The following is a 14093-nucleotide window of genomic DNA, read 5'->3' as shown; positions in this document are numbered from 1 at the left end:
ACTGGGCAAAACAACTATGTCTGTGTGGTGTGACCTGCCAAACAACACATCCACAGTTTCCTGCACTGGCGCGCCACTTGTTGCTGAAATGAAACTGGCAAAGTAGTCATTTGATCCAAACCAGCAATGCATCAACAAAACGTTTAAAATCCAGATCCAACTATAACCTGTCTGATGGGATGTTTACCACTGACAAAAAAGAGCAACATATACCGCATTCAAAAATCAGTAATAAATACGATAATGTTGATAATAAATCATTTTCTCCAGTCAGCCACACTAGAGGACTAACAACAAGGACATCGATATTTTTACTGCATACTCTTACAGATCATTTGGATGGGTTAATAATGTGCTTTCAAAATGCGGAATTGCTATAATATTAAAACGTCAGCGCCGTCATTCACAGCGGAGAACATTGTACAGACGGGATGTCAAAACAACACAAAATTGCAGATCTTTTTGTCACATCAATTCGGCTGACGACAATGACTGTGTTGTGACAGGACGCCGGGTTTATACGCAGAAATAGCATAACGTTTTGTTTGCACCTCCGCACAAATGCAAAGTCGGGAAATCACAGTTTCTTGGATGGATTCTTGGGAAGATTGATAGATTTCTTAACTCGGATTTGCCCTTAATTAAAGCTAATCTTTTCTCAATAATCTGTGATCCTATTCATTACAATCAAATGGTCGCAGAATGATATTACAAATGGTGATGGGAGAAGACAGTGTGTGGATGAACGGGCACTTTAGGTGAACATAAAAGTGTCAGAGCCGCTTTATCAAAATGTTTTACGGTCGAGAGAAGGAGCTGTATCTGATTAGACGGTAGTTTTGTGAGGTTGATCCTGTTTGAGAGTCAGAGTTTCAGCCATTTCTGCCTACAGGTCCATGAAAGATGACCTCTTAGCCTTTGTACTTATTGGTTGTCAATAGGGCTGGCAACCGCTACATTTTATTAGATACTGGTGCTTGGTTTTCGATACTGATACCTGAACAATACTTTTTCCGTTACCTATACTGAAATATTTGTCGTTACGAACCAGAAAACAGAACAATAATGTGTGGAAGATCTGCAAATGTACAATATCGGGTTCATCTCCAATGTCAGGGAATGGGAGAAAAATGCAGAATAATTTGGGGAAAATTGGGAGAAATTGTGGCAAAATTAAGGGAAAAATGTGGCAAAAAAATTGAGAAAAAAGTTTTAAAAAATTGGGGGAAAAAGAGGGGAAATAGGGAAAATAATCATTCAGAAAATGAGCTAAATTTAGGGGAACAAGTGGGGAAAACAAGACAAAATTGGGGCAAAAATAAGAAAAAAATCTGGAAAAATACTGAAAAAATGTGCAAAAATGACAGAAGCTTGCTTCCCTGGACCAACAGCATCAGAACGTGGATCTTAGGATAGAAGTTTTTTAACACTATCTGCTTCCGATGCTTTGATTTTTCCGATACCAGCAGTACCTAAACTACGATTTCATACTGGTATCGTTTAACGGTACCCAGCCCTAGTTGCCAACACAGCAAATGTGACTCTATTATAACTATGAAATAAGTCTTTAAAGGGGAGTCCTGACCCTATTGTACATGCTTTTAGTGAGAGGAGAAAGAGAAACACCACCAGGGGAACAAGTATGTATCAAGAGTTTTCCAGTTCCAACAAAATCCTGCTGAATTTGGCGGCTTTTTAAGTTTTTCTGCTGCACAATTTCGAATGACAAAACTTCAAATCCATGGTAATCAGAGCAGCTAGTTCAGTGAGCGAGGGAGAAAGAGGCGCATCATCGGAGGAGCGCAGTTGGCGGGTTTGGCTGCTGATACGTGGCAGTTCCGGTTGTATAGCTTAGAAAAAATGTTTTGCTGAGCCTTAGTTTACTATGTATTTCATTATTTTCTATTATTTTTTGTCTTGAGATGGCACTTGCAGTGGCGGAGACACCAGTGATGTGCACCGCCAGAGCAGAACAAAACAACACTTCATTCAGAGTTACTTAGACCAAAGGAGAGGATAGAGAGAGAGAGAGAGAGAGAGAGAGAGAGAGAGAGAGAGAAGGAGGAAGACGCTGTGTTGGAGTTTTGCCCTGAGCGTATACACAAAGGCTATAAAGATCCTCGTGTGACTCTTTGAAAAGGGGATGCACCACTCTGTCTTGTGCTCCTGACACACTGTCCCCAGAATGTCCTCAAAGGAGGGTTTTACTGCGGTGGTTTCCGTGGGGAAAACATACTATGTCACTGAATCTTCCTCAATTGGTAGCATTTATATGGCTCTGCTGTCATTTATGTGGGGAAAACATTTCATTTCCTGTCACTATTAATAAGGCTGTGGTCGGAATAAAAACAAGACCTTATTACTTCATCTCTGTGGCTTTTTAAATTACAATGATTGGGGCTACACAACGCTCAATTATCGTTGCTTATGCTGCTTCTTGTTTATAGTCAGTCACATGTAAAATTACTCTTTTCACAAATGAGACTCGTTCAAACCAACACTAAAAGCGGCCATGAACGTTGCCATATTTGACTTAACTCTAAATAAAAAGGCGATATTAATTTGCTTTTTGCACATCTTTTTAGTTGGTTCCTTGCTGTGAATAATTTGGTAAGCGTTCCCTTTTGGACAAAATAACAGCAGGAAACAAACGCTGTAATTGTTGTTGTGGATGGGTAAAAAGACACAATTTCGTCGTGTGCATTTGTAACACAGCGAGGGGCATTTGGGCAACTGTTTGGGGTCAAGTCTTTTCAGAGCGCAGTAATTATGTTCACGGGGTCACCTCGCACATTCACAACCCTCTTTCAGAATCAGTGCCCTCTGCAGACACACACTGAGCCGTGATGGAGGTTCAGTAACTGCTTTGATTGGTTTCTATATAAATTTGAGCCACCGGGGCGCCACAGGCGAGTTCTATTGTCTCTGGCGCCAAAAGAAAAACAACGAGACTGTAGGAAATTCACAGTGAAATAGGTACAACTTTATCCAATGTAAAAGCGAGAGATAGAAATGAACTAAATACACCATTATGCACCATTATACACGCTATACCTACAACGACTCTTATTACAACGACTATACATGCGTTTGCAAGGACATCATGCATAGTTCCACAATATCTCAACTCAGGATTTAAATGAAAGACAACTGATTGACAGTGGCATTTTTATGTACTCGTAATCATTGCTCAAGAAGATTACAGTAAAAACACGGCCCCAGAGAGGCACGTTTATGTGATATCAGCAGCAAATGTGGCACAGACGTAGCAGCGCTGTCTGTTGAGCTACAGCAGGATTTACTTAAGATCTACTAAATTAACCCATCAAAGATGAAACAGAAAACTTTTATCTGTGAGTTTTACAGTTTGTCATGTCAACAGTCTCAGTCTGAGTCAGTATTTAAGCTGCTCAAGACGCTAGCATGCTACCGTTTAGCACCTGTCATCAATCAACTGTCAATGGCTTCAACACGATAAACACATGTGTGGCTCACATCTATGAACGATGAGGAAATACTACAGTAACAGCTCAGCTCTGACCTCTGTCACATGTTGTATCCAAGCTAAATGCTAGCCAGTAGCATGCTAACATCTTAAACACTGACTCACTGGTTTCTTCACATAAACATGCGTTTTTACTGTTATCTTATTATCAATCAGTTGTCTTTCATTTATAGTAGAGATATTGTTACATGTTGTAGTACTGCATAATGCTACTTCAGTATTCAAAGTGGCATGAATACTTGGGTCAAATCAAATGCCTGGTCAAAAAACAGACACACACTCTAATATTTTGGGCCGACTTTAGCTTCGATTACAGCAGGCATTTGTGGCGACATTGTCTCAATAAGCTTCTGCAATGTCAAAAAATCTAGTGATGCATTCATTTTTTCACCTAGATCTTCTCCAGCACATCCCAAAGATTCTCACCAGGGTTAAGACCTGGACTCTGTGGCGGCCAAACCATGTGTGAAAATGACGTGTCCTCCCTGAACCGCTCCTTCACTAATGTGAGCCCAATGAATCCTGGCATTGCCATTTCGGATTATGCCCATCCCAATGGGGAAGAAGAACTCCATCACTGGAATAACCTGGTCCTTCAGGATGTTCAGGGAGTCAGCTGAGTCATTGGGCACACAATGCTGCTGAACTGAGAGCTGACCAATTTCAGCAACCCCAGATCTTAGCAGTTGGTTAAATCCAGGTGGTACTCTTTTATTTGGTCAGGCTGTGCAACACTATCCCCACCACCACGGCTGCTAATTGATACATCTTTGACTACGACAACTCATTATACAGTACCTGTCAAAAGTTTGGAAACACTTTTGAAGCTAGAGCACCTAACTTTTTGTTGTTGAAGCGTAAATTTATTTAAAACTATGTTGTAAACACATCAAAAAACAGACTTGGTGTTAAGTCTTCCCCTAAATGTTTATGGAGCGATGGAAGTTACAAGAAGAATCTAAAGGAGTGTAATTTATTTTGGGGGTGGTCCCTCCTGCTTCACTTTGCCACCGCTCAAATCTGTGCACAGGCGTGAAACGTGAATGTAATTAATTTGCTGGAACATTTTGGAAATGCAGGAGGGATTGTGAGAGCTAGAAATGAGTTTGGGCCAAAACAAAAAAAATGTCAAAGTTTGAACAGGAAAAATTTGGTACCCCAGCTTTAATGTATTGGCTTTTCTTTATTTTTAACACTCGTGTGATTCTCATGGAAGACATTAAACTATAAATGAACACATGGAATTAAATTATGTAGGAAACTAAAAAGCGTGAAATAACTGAAAATGTGTTTAATATTTTAAATTCTTCTAAATTGCCGCCCTTTAATCTTGGCACCACCTGAAACGGTTTCAGCGGTCTGTGAAGTTAAAACCATTTCTGGTGACTACATCGTGAAGCTTAATGAGAAAATGCCAAAAGTGCAAAGCAGTAATCAAAACAAAGCACTTTGAAGTATTAATTGCAACTTTTTTTGTTTTGTTTAAGGCTTGTGTGGAAGAAACCAGCAAAATAAAATAGAGAATTATGATGGGGGAGGAGTGCCTTGGTTGCCACCTTTCCATATGTGTTCATTCATAAACTAATGCTTTCAGTGAGAATCTACAATGTATAGTCTTAAAATAAAATAAAAAACAAAACATAAAAAAAGTGTTTCTAAACTTTTGACGGGTACTGTGTATCGCCATGTTATGCTTAATCCGACTATGATTTATACCACATTTGTTAAATAGTTTACTCATAATAAATATACCAAAACCAACTATTCCAATCACACCAATAAATGGGAACCCCTAAGATGCAAAACAAGTATTTGATTAAAAAAATTCAACTCTCATTTCATGCCCTCTGTAGCACTGGCCCAGCTCCCAAAGCAATACATCGAGCCGTAGAAAAACAAACAATGATTCAAAAGCCCTGGCAGAGAACTCGCCGACCTTTTCCAACGAGGAAGCAAAAACATCCGCACCACAAAAACTGAGCCGACGTGCTAAAGGCTAAAGGCTCACGGCTAACAGCTACTGACGGAGGCACACAGGCGTGACAAGCTACCGCAGCGCACATCAAACACTGCGAGGGGGGGGGCATTAGAGAAGGAGGATGAGGGGGAGTGGGAGGGAGTGGTGGTGGCGGTGGTGACATATTGGTTTCCACAAATCTCAAGCACAGACACGTTCAATTGACCCGCGGGCTGTGAAGGTAACACCGGGGTCAACAGCTCTCGACTGGATGTGGAGAGGCGTTTATGCGCCGTGGAAGAACAGGGGAAACCGCACTCCGCCTGAGCCACATCAAAATCTGGACAGGGCCTGGGATTTGACAGGCAAGAGGTTTCAGGGATTGAAGCTGTCAGCGAGACTTAAAATCTTTACAAATCCAGAAAGTATCAAAGGAGTCGGAGGATAGAATTGTATCAACCACAACTTTATTTCTTCTGCACTCTTTTTGTCAGTCTAGATACACTTGCTGCACCAATGCGCTGTCAAGTGGAAAATGTTAGTGAAGTGTCTCATTTCCGGGATGAAGTACTGTATGTCACAACACGAATACAAGCAGAGTGAGGTCTGAACCGGCTTCCCTCTGGTGCATAGGTGCAAATTCAACCCCTGTGCCACTGTCCCCTTATGTTAAAGGCACAGTTGCATTTTGGATTTCTACTGTGATACAAAACATAATGCTAATGACCAGCTCGACACAGTAGGTAATCAACGAACGGATTAAAATGAGGACCTAACCTAATTCTAGGGATGCACCGATCCAATACTGGTATCGGATATCGGAGCCCTACTGAAAAAAATACGGTATCGGGTATCGGCTATAAATATCTGATACTGAACCGACACCTGTTTTGGCTCTCATCGCCTTAAAAACACAACTTTCACCAACTTTCTCCCCAACCCTAAATCTAGTTTTAACCTATGGGAATGTATTTTTGATCGTCGTGCAACAGCATGTTTAAGATATCGATAGCATGCTAGTGCTAGCTGCAACTGATCAAGGCTGGTCAAAAACTATGATAGAAATACCTAAAGTAGTCTAATAAAATAAAAACAGTCACTGCTGGAGTGGCCAAGTGTTTGTGTTGTAGATGTAACATAAGTTTGTATTAATGTAAAATAGCCTGTCCCAAGGATAGTGTAGATTATTCATTGATCCTTGTGTAATGTTTTTCCATTAGTTTATTAATAGAAATAATTGATAATTGATCTGTAACATCAGGACAAGATAAGATTTTATTGATCTCACAATGGAGATAAGAGGACCATTCACTCAGAGGAAACCACTTTAAGAAAGTCTCTTGGTATCGGTTAATATCGGATATTGGCAGATACGCAAACCCCCAGTATTGGTATCGGTATTGGAAGCAAAAAAGCTTCTAATTCAATCTCATAATTGGCCGCCTTCAGCCTCCGCTCCCAGTAAAGGTAAGTCAGGTCTCAGTCTGTAATCAATTCAATTCTTGTATTTTATTCTATTTTTTGAGTGGAATATAACTCGGTGTCGCTTTAAATGCCTTTGTTATGACAAATACAAAATTAAGATACCATAATAACGTGGCCTTTGCTTTGCCCAATCCCGTCAGACCTTGGAAGCTAAGCATGGAAGGGCCTGGTCGGTACTTGGATGGAGACCGTTTGGGAACACCAGGAAGCCTAGCGAATGTAGTGAGTGAGTGAGTGGTTGGTGCTGGTTGCCTCGCTTACGTGAGTCTACCCCAGGGCAGCTGTGGCTACAATAGTAGCTTACCACCACCGAGTATGGAGTGAATAGTGCAATGTAAAGCGTCTTTGAGTGTCCAGAAAAGCGCTGCAAAACCAATGCATTATTACTATTATTATTATTATTATTATTAAAACAGCCTTTAGTAAGTGAATAAAATTCTACATGTTCAAGTCAGGGTTGCTCTAATGATCACAATCAATCAAATCATCAACTTTCCACTTAGCAAATCACAAAAACACAATTATACTAAGTGTGAAATGACTCTGCAAACAACTACCTATCCTCTCTGCCAGCTCCGTATACAGCTTAAACCTCTGCAAAGGTGTCGGAAACATAACAATTAGACATTATTGAAAAATACTGCCGCCCTACTTCTAATCCAGCTCCAGTGAGTACGATCTGGGTCACACTTGTCATGAAAAGCTTGGTTTGATTCTGTGGGTGTTTATGCAGGGTAAGCACATGCAGGCGCCCAGCTGCTGTTTGATATGCACCGTTTCCTTGTCTGCTCGCTTCCTTCCCCGTGAAGCCAGCCACCAGGCCCGACTTCCACTGAGAGGAAACAGGAGCGGGGCGCGAGGACAGCCCTGACTAAACTCGGGATAAGATATAGGTAAAGCACAGGGAGACACAGCGGCACTAACGCACGCATTAGTCTCGATGTGGCAGCAGCGCAAAAGATAAGCTCAAGCTAACAATGCTATCTGTAAACAGGGCTTAATGAGCGATAAGGGGGAGTTTTTACAAATGGGACAATGGGGCTATAAGAGGGATTGCCAAGTACGCTTTAAAGAACACTTGTAGAATCAAAATCTTGTAGTGTGCGGATGAGAAAGGCTGCAAAATGATCTTTGTAACGAATGAAACAACATATGGGCAAAACCGTCCTTCTTAACCTCTTAACCCCGACTTTGACCAAGCTCTTTTTCTCTGGTTTGACTTTACTCAAACCTGAAAGCTTCTTGACTGGAGCTCACAGCCAACACCTCAACTGATCTAAGCCTCGTCCTATCTATTTGTCAAGTTTAATTTGTTTTTGTGGCTTTTTTGTTGCATTTTTGCCACGTTATTGTGCATTTCTGTCACAATTTCCTGACTTTTTTTGTTAAGTTTTGGCCACATTAGGCAAGGCAAGGCAAGTTTATTTGTAGAGCACAATTCATACACAAGGCAATTCAAAGTGCTTCACAGTTGAAAACAAATAGAATCAATAAAAACATCAACATAGAATTAATCAATTACAGTAAAAGGCGAGAGTGCAGATAAAATACTTTCAGTCATATGCATTGGTAAAAAGAACTGTTTTCAGCCTGGATTTGAACATTGTCAGAGTTGAGGCCTGTTTCACATCCTCGTGAAGACGGTTCCAGATTTTAGCAGCATGAAACTGAAACGCAGCCTCACCGTGTTTATTATTGACTCTGGGAACCACCAGGAGGCCCCTCCCTGAAGTTCTCAGGGCCCGAGATGGTTCATACGGCTCTAACATGTCAGAGATGTACTTTGGAGCTAAACCATGAAAAGACTTGTACACAAGCAGAGCTGTTTTAAAGTCTATTCTCTGAGTGACAGGAAAGCCGGAAATTAAGCTTCTTTGTGTAATGTAACTGTGATGAAGCCATAAAATGTGACCAAAACGAGTAAAAAAAAAAAAAAAACGTGACAAAAATGTGACAGATCAGTTTTGTAGGTCCTAGCTTTCAATTGAGACGTTACACTGGCCTACAGGCTGTCAGCTCTACTCCAGAAGCCTTTAGATTTGGGTAAAGCCAAACTGGAGAACATGTGCTTGGTTCAGGTGGGGGTTAAGAGGTTTAAAGGGTCCACTGTACTAGTTTATTATTAGCTTAAATATTACATTATTCCCTCAAAAGTTATGTTGTGTAAAATGGCCGCCATGAACTCGCAAATATATAACAGCACTCATTAAACGCAGACACTTTTTCATAACCCTTCAGCCTTAATGCACATAGCAACAGTATGCATCACCAATAAAAGCAGTCCTTATTCCAATGTGCAGTGACGAAAATGCACTGTACAGAATCAAGGCCTTAACTGTAGATAAAAAAAGCATTTAATTCAACTCAAACAAGCATTATATTGTAAAATGATGGCATTGCTTAATATTTTGAAGAAAATTTTAGTTCATTGAGAATACCAAAATGGTGGTCTAACACACATTCAGTTGCTCTTTTGGCTGAAATTAACCAATTTTTTTTTGCTCAAAATTCCCATTTTGTCCAATTCTCTTCCCTCTGTTTGCAAATCTTAAAAAAAAAATATGTGCAGATATTTTTTCTGCGTTTGTGGCATTCAAATACAGTATTGAAAGCATTGAACTTACTACTGCTTGAATAAACCCTGACTATATCTCCTTTCACTGTGTCACGCTGCGGTAGAGCTGTAGCTACTGTACTTCTGCCTTGAAAGAACAACATCAGGAGTTTCTATTACTACAACTGCTTCTCAGGTCCTCTCTTGTGTTCACACGACAGTCCAAACTTCCTGTTACAACCGCACGAACCAACGCAGCACATTGAAGCAACAGTGTGAACTGATCCTCAATTATGACGAAGAACAACTGTTGAGTATGGAAGTTAAAATAAACCCACACTTAAACACTGTCTTTAGCTGTTTTAGTCCATAATCAAATACATGTTTTCTAGATTGGTTTATGCATGTAGCACATTTAACGCAACACCAATTGACCCTAATTTTTGGTAGAAGTGGCGAAAATAGACTCTGGTAAAAGAAAGTAAACGTTTATTGTAACAGAAATGAAAACATATAACCAGTGTTGGGAAAGTTACTTTAAAATTTTAATCTATCCTATATACAGTATTAGAGTTTAAAAATGTAATATGTTTGTATTACATACTACTGTTTCAAAAATGTAACTGAGTTGCACTACTTTGAATTACTTTTGGCGAAATATAAACAGAGTAAAAATGCCTTTGTTTTCCCCATTCCCTCATGTTTTGTTGTGACGACATTAACCACACGCAACTGCAGATCTTATACACCGGTGTCCAACTTGATTTGGTGCTGCGTTTTATTTGGGGGGAGTTTGGCTTTTTTTCGTTCATACATTTAGATGCTCTTGTAACTCGAGTTACTCAAATTGCAATGACTAATATATACTGTATTTTGTTTAAGTAATATGCTACTGTATATTCTTTATGGCAGGGTTTAGCAGTGCTTTTCCTGGGCTGCCGACTTAAAGGGACTGTACGGAGTTTAAAAATTGACGGAAGTGAGCGGGGGAAGTCTTTAGGAGTTACTACGCGGATGTTTTGCTCCTCGAATCATTACGCCTTACAATGTAGTGCCCCTTTTTATCTGCTTATAAAATCGACATGTTACATTTCTGTGTAAATATACTTCGCATGAAAACACTTCACGTAACTTTATTTAAATAGGGAACACGTGGAAGAGCTTGGTAGCTTCTATCGTGAGCTTTTTTGGAGCTATATAACGTTTGCGTGACAGAGCGCACGGACAAAGACCAGACGGGTATATATTAACTCGTTAGGTAAGAACATATCTCAGTATGTAAAAACGGTGGCCTATTCCTTTAATATAGAAGGTGCAGTTACACAAATGACCTAAGGTGGCAGTAGCGAGTATAAAATGGCTAACTTGCGTCTAGCCGCTTTAAAGAGGGGGTATTATGCTTTTTTCAGCCACATAGCACCAGTCTATAGCACACTACAATGATGACGAAACCTTCTGTTGGTCTGTAAATGCAGTAAATTAGAATAACTGCCTTGTATAAAATTGCTCTTTCAAAATGGCGGTAGCAAATGACTTGAAATAGGCCCCCGTCTCTTTAAGAACCTCTGACCCTTTCCGACACGCCCCCTCCACACGCTGTCTGTGGCATCACAACACTCCGCTTGTTGTCTCAACTGTATTGAAACTACGATCGGTGCATTTTAATTTTTATTGTTGGAAAGGAGCTACTGTTTATCACTTTGTGAACAATGGCCACACAGGATATTATTTGGAGACGAACCTTCCACACCGGACGCTTGGAAGGGGCTCTTGCCTGAAAAATAACTGCTGTTTGGAGGCTATCTCTTTGCATCTGCCATGCCCTATGGATCTCTAACTATACCCCCATGGACGACACCAGGATCTGCAGGAGCCCATACGATTCAAAAGACGGACATTATCTGTGCAGGTGGACAATGGTTTTTCGAGGTTACCCCGTTAGCTTGTTATAATCGACTACAGCTCATTGTTGATGAAAAGTCTGTAATAAACCACAAATGTGTAAAGCCAGACTCATTGTGTGATCATCGTAAAGGCTGCTTCGAGTAGTTACTGCTTTATTGACGTTATTTGTGCATAATATGCTGCCTGTTTTCAATGAATGTTGTGAAGGTGAAGGTTGTTAGCTTGTCGCGGCTAATAGTGCCTTAGCTCCGGGAGAAACCTCTCGGCTACGACTCACTGTAGATGAAATGTGAGCAATAAACTACGAAATCAACAAGCCAGGCTCCGTGTGTGATCGTCATAAAGGCTGCTTCAAGCAGTTGCCTGTTTTAGTGACGTTTTCAATGCATAATATGCTGCTTGCATTCAGTGAATTTTCCCGTTAACTTATCGCGGCTAGCTTGTTAGCTCCGGGAGAAAGCCACTCGGCTATGACCCATTGTAGATGAAATGTGAGCAATAAACTTCCAAATCAACAAGCCAGGCTCCGTGTGTGATCATTGTTAAACGGTTCTTTATGTGTGTGGTGGTTTTATTGACTTTATGTGTGCATATTTCTCGTTTTCACGTGATGACTCGAGGTTTAGCTTAGCATTAGCTTTCTCCGGAGGCTCTGTGCATCATCAAGGCCCAGCGCAGAACCAGACACTGAAATAAGTGTTCTTGTCACCGGTTTTAATCCTGGGTGTTTCGGTAACAGAAACACTGATGTGTGTCTTTGTAAAAGTTTCAGAACTGCTGTAACTCCGGTTCACAACACATGAAGCTAATCCTCCATGATGACTCTGTTTACATCTTAGGGCTAGACACTGCGGGGAGGGGGTTCTGCTGAGGAGCAGTGGTTGGTTACTCGGCTGGTGACGAAAGGTCGGAGGCGTATCCTGGAGGTCGAGGGCGTTTCCTGAAGGAATCAGGCGTTTTATCCCTAAAATGGCCGCCATCAGAGTTTCTACAGATTACTCGAAAATACGTGAATGTGCTAAGGCAACACTTCAGGCATGTTTTTAATGAGGGAATGACTTAATAACATGATGTAAAGCTTGAAAAAGTCCATTTTGCATAATACCCCCCCTTTAACAAACTTGTAAAAAAAAAAAAAACAGACACCACCTTAACACCTCCCCATTTCCTGAGGAAAACCCTGCAAAAGCTACTGATATTTTTAACTCATTACTTTTGTAATACATGACCCCCAACACTGCAAATAACAGACAAATGTGTTGTGAAACTTCTCCAAAAACCTCAAAAGCATCAATTCTAACTTGATTATTCATATGCACAGGACAATGGTCAAGCAAAAGGATGCTCAGAGGTGGAAGACTTTTGAATGAGAGGCTAAACGTGTTCGATTCTGATACTTAATACTTTGTGATTTACTAAAGGTTAGCTCAATACCATGTCACTTCCTAATATTTTCCCGTTTTATGAAGAAAAAAAAAACACTATTAAAACTTGGAAAAAACAAAACACAGCATCTCACCTGATTACGCTCGCTTCAATGTATAGTTAATCCCATCTCCATAATAATGGCTGAAGACATTGCACTGTCCACTCCGCCTCTCACATAGTTGACTCCGACAAGGGCATGAAAGTAGCAGTGGGGGCGAGACGTCCTTTCAAAACCCGATATGGATGGAGCGCCGGTGTGCGGATACACTGACGTAGAAGAACCAGCAGGTTTTCCCCCAAGAGATGGAGCACCACAATTACTGAGATCTCCCCGGCACCTTCAAAAGAGGCAGGACAGAAAGACATTTAGCAAGATTGAAACTGGAGGAGTGAGGCAATTTTCGGCGGGCAAAGACAGAATGGAGCAAGCAATTGGACAAGAGCAATGTAGAAACGGAGCGAGTGTGGCGAAACCTGCCCCAGTGTGCTTAAAGGTTAAAATTGTGCAGCGGCTTTAATGCTAGACTGAGGGATAACTAAAAGATTACTGTGTAGCTTTTTTCGGGCAATACATAAGCCTTTGCACTCTCTTGCAACACTGTAGACACATTTGAGAAGTAGTGTTTGGGGCACTTCATGGAAAGCTCAACACATTTCACAATAAAAACAGGGTTAAAGCAGAACTAAGGAACTCATGCCCCTAGAGGCCATAAGCGCCGCTGCATGTGTCGTAGCATGTTAAGTAGCATGCTGCGTTTTTTTACTCATTAATTGTCCGTGAGAGTAAATACTACGCTGACAGAAAAGACAAAGGGAGAGAGGGATATTGTACATCCAGTTACACAATGGAGATCTTTTTTTTTTTCACTCAAACTTGGCTGTAAATACTGTTTAAGCGGCGCTAGCCCGCAGTTAGCTTTGCCTGTTAGCCTGTTAGCTTCTTCTTCGTCGTGATCAGGGGAGATGAAAGATCCCCCAATCACTCCATTAACACTTGTATTACCCCAAGATGGACTATGAAAAGGATTTATTAAGGTAAACAAGTTACTCAGTACTGCTTTAATTATTAAAAAAGTTGATTCTGCACGAAATACCTGCCAAAAAAAGCATTCTGACTTTGCTGATGGTTGGAACAATGGGGATCATTGACGATCACATATTAATATTGCTTGAAAACGCCAGAATATTTATTTATTCATTTATTTATTTGAGCTTTATTTAACCAGGAAAGTCACACAGAAATGAAGAATCTCCCAGAA

General features: G+C 40.7%; 1 protein-coding gene across 2 annotated transcripts in view; it reads right to left on the bottom strand.

Annotated features, from left to right (window-relative positions):
- The window catches only part of ptprea (protein tyrosine phosphatase receptor type Ea), a 98954-nt gene that overhangs the window by 46093 nt on the left and 38768 nt on the right, over nucleotides 1–14093 (bottom strand). For both annotated transcript variants that reach the window (XM_079577155.1, XM_079577156.1), the window contains exon 2: nucleotides 12926–13172. The gene's annotated coding sequence lies outside the window, so the exon portion shown is untranslated. The remainder of the gene's footprint in view (nucleotides 1–12925; nucleotides 13173–14093) is intronic.

Source organism: Gobius niger (assembly GCF_951799975.1).
Source record: "Gobius niger genome assembly, chromosome: 19".
Taxonomy (NCBI): domain Eukaryota; kingdom Metazoa; phylum Chordata; class Actinopteri; order Gobiiformes; family Gobiidae; genus Gobius; species Gobius niger.
The sequence above is the reverse complement of the archived record's forward strand: the minus strand, read 5'-3'. Positions and strand labels throughout refer to the sequence as shown.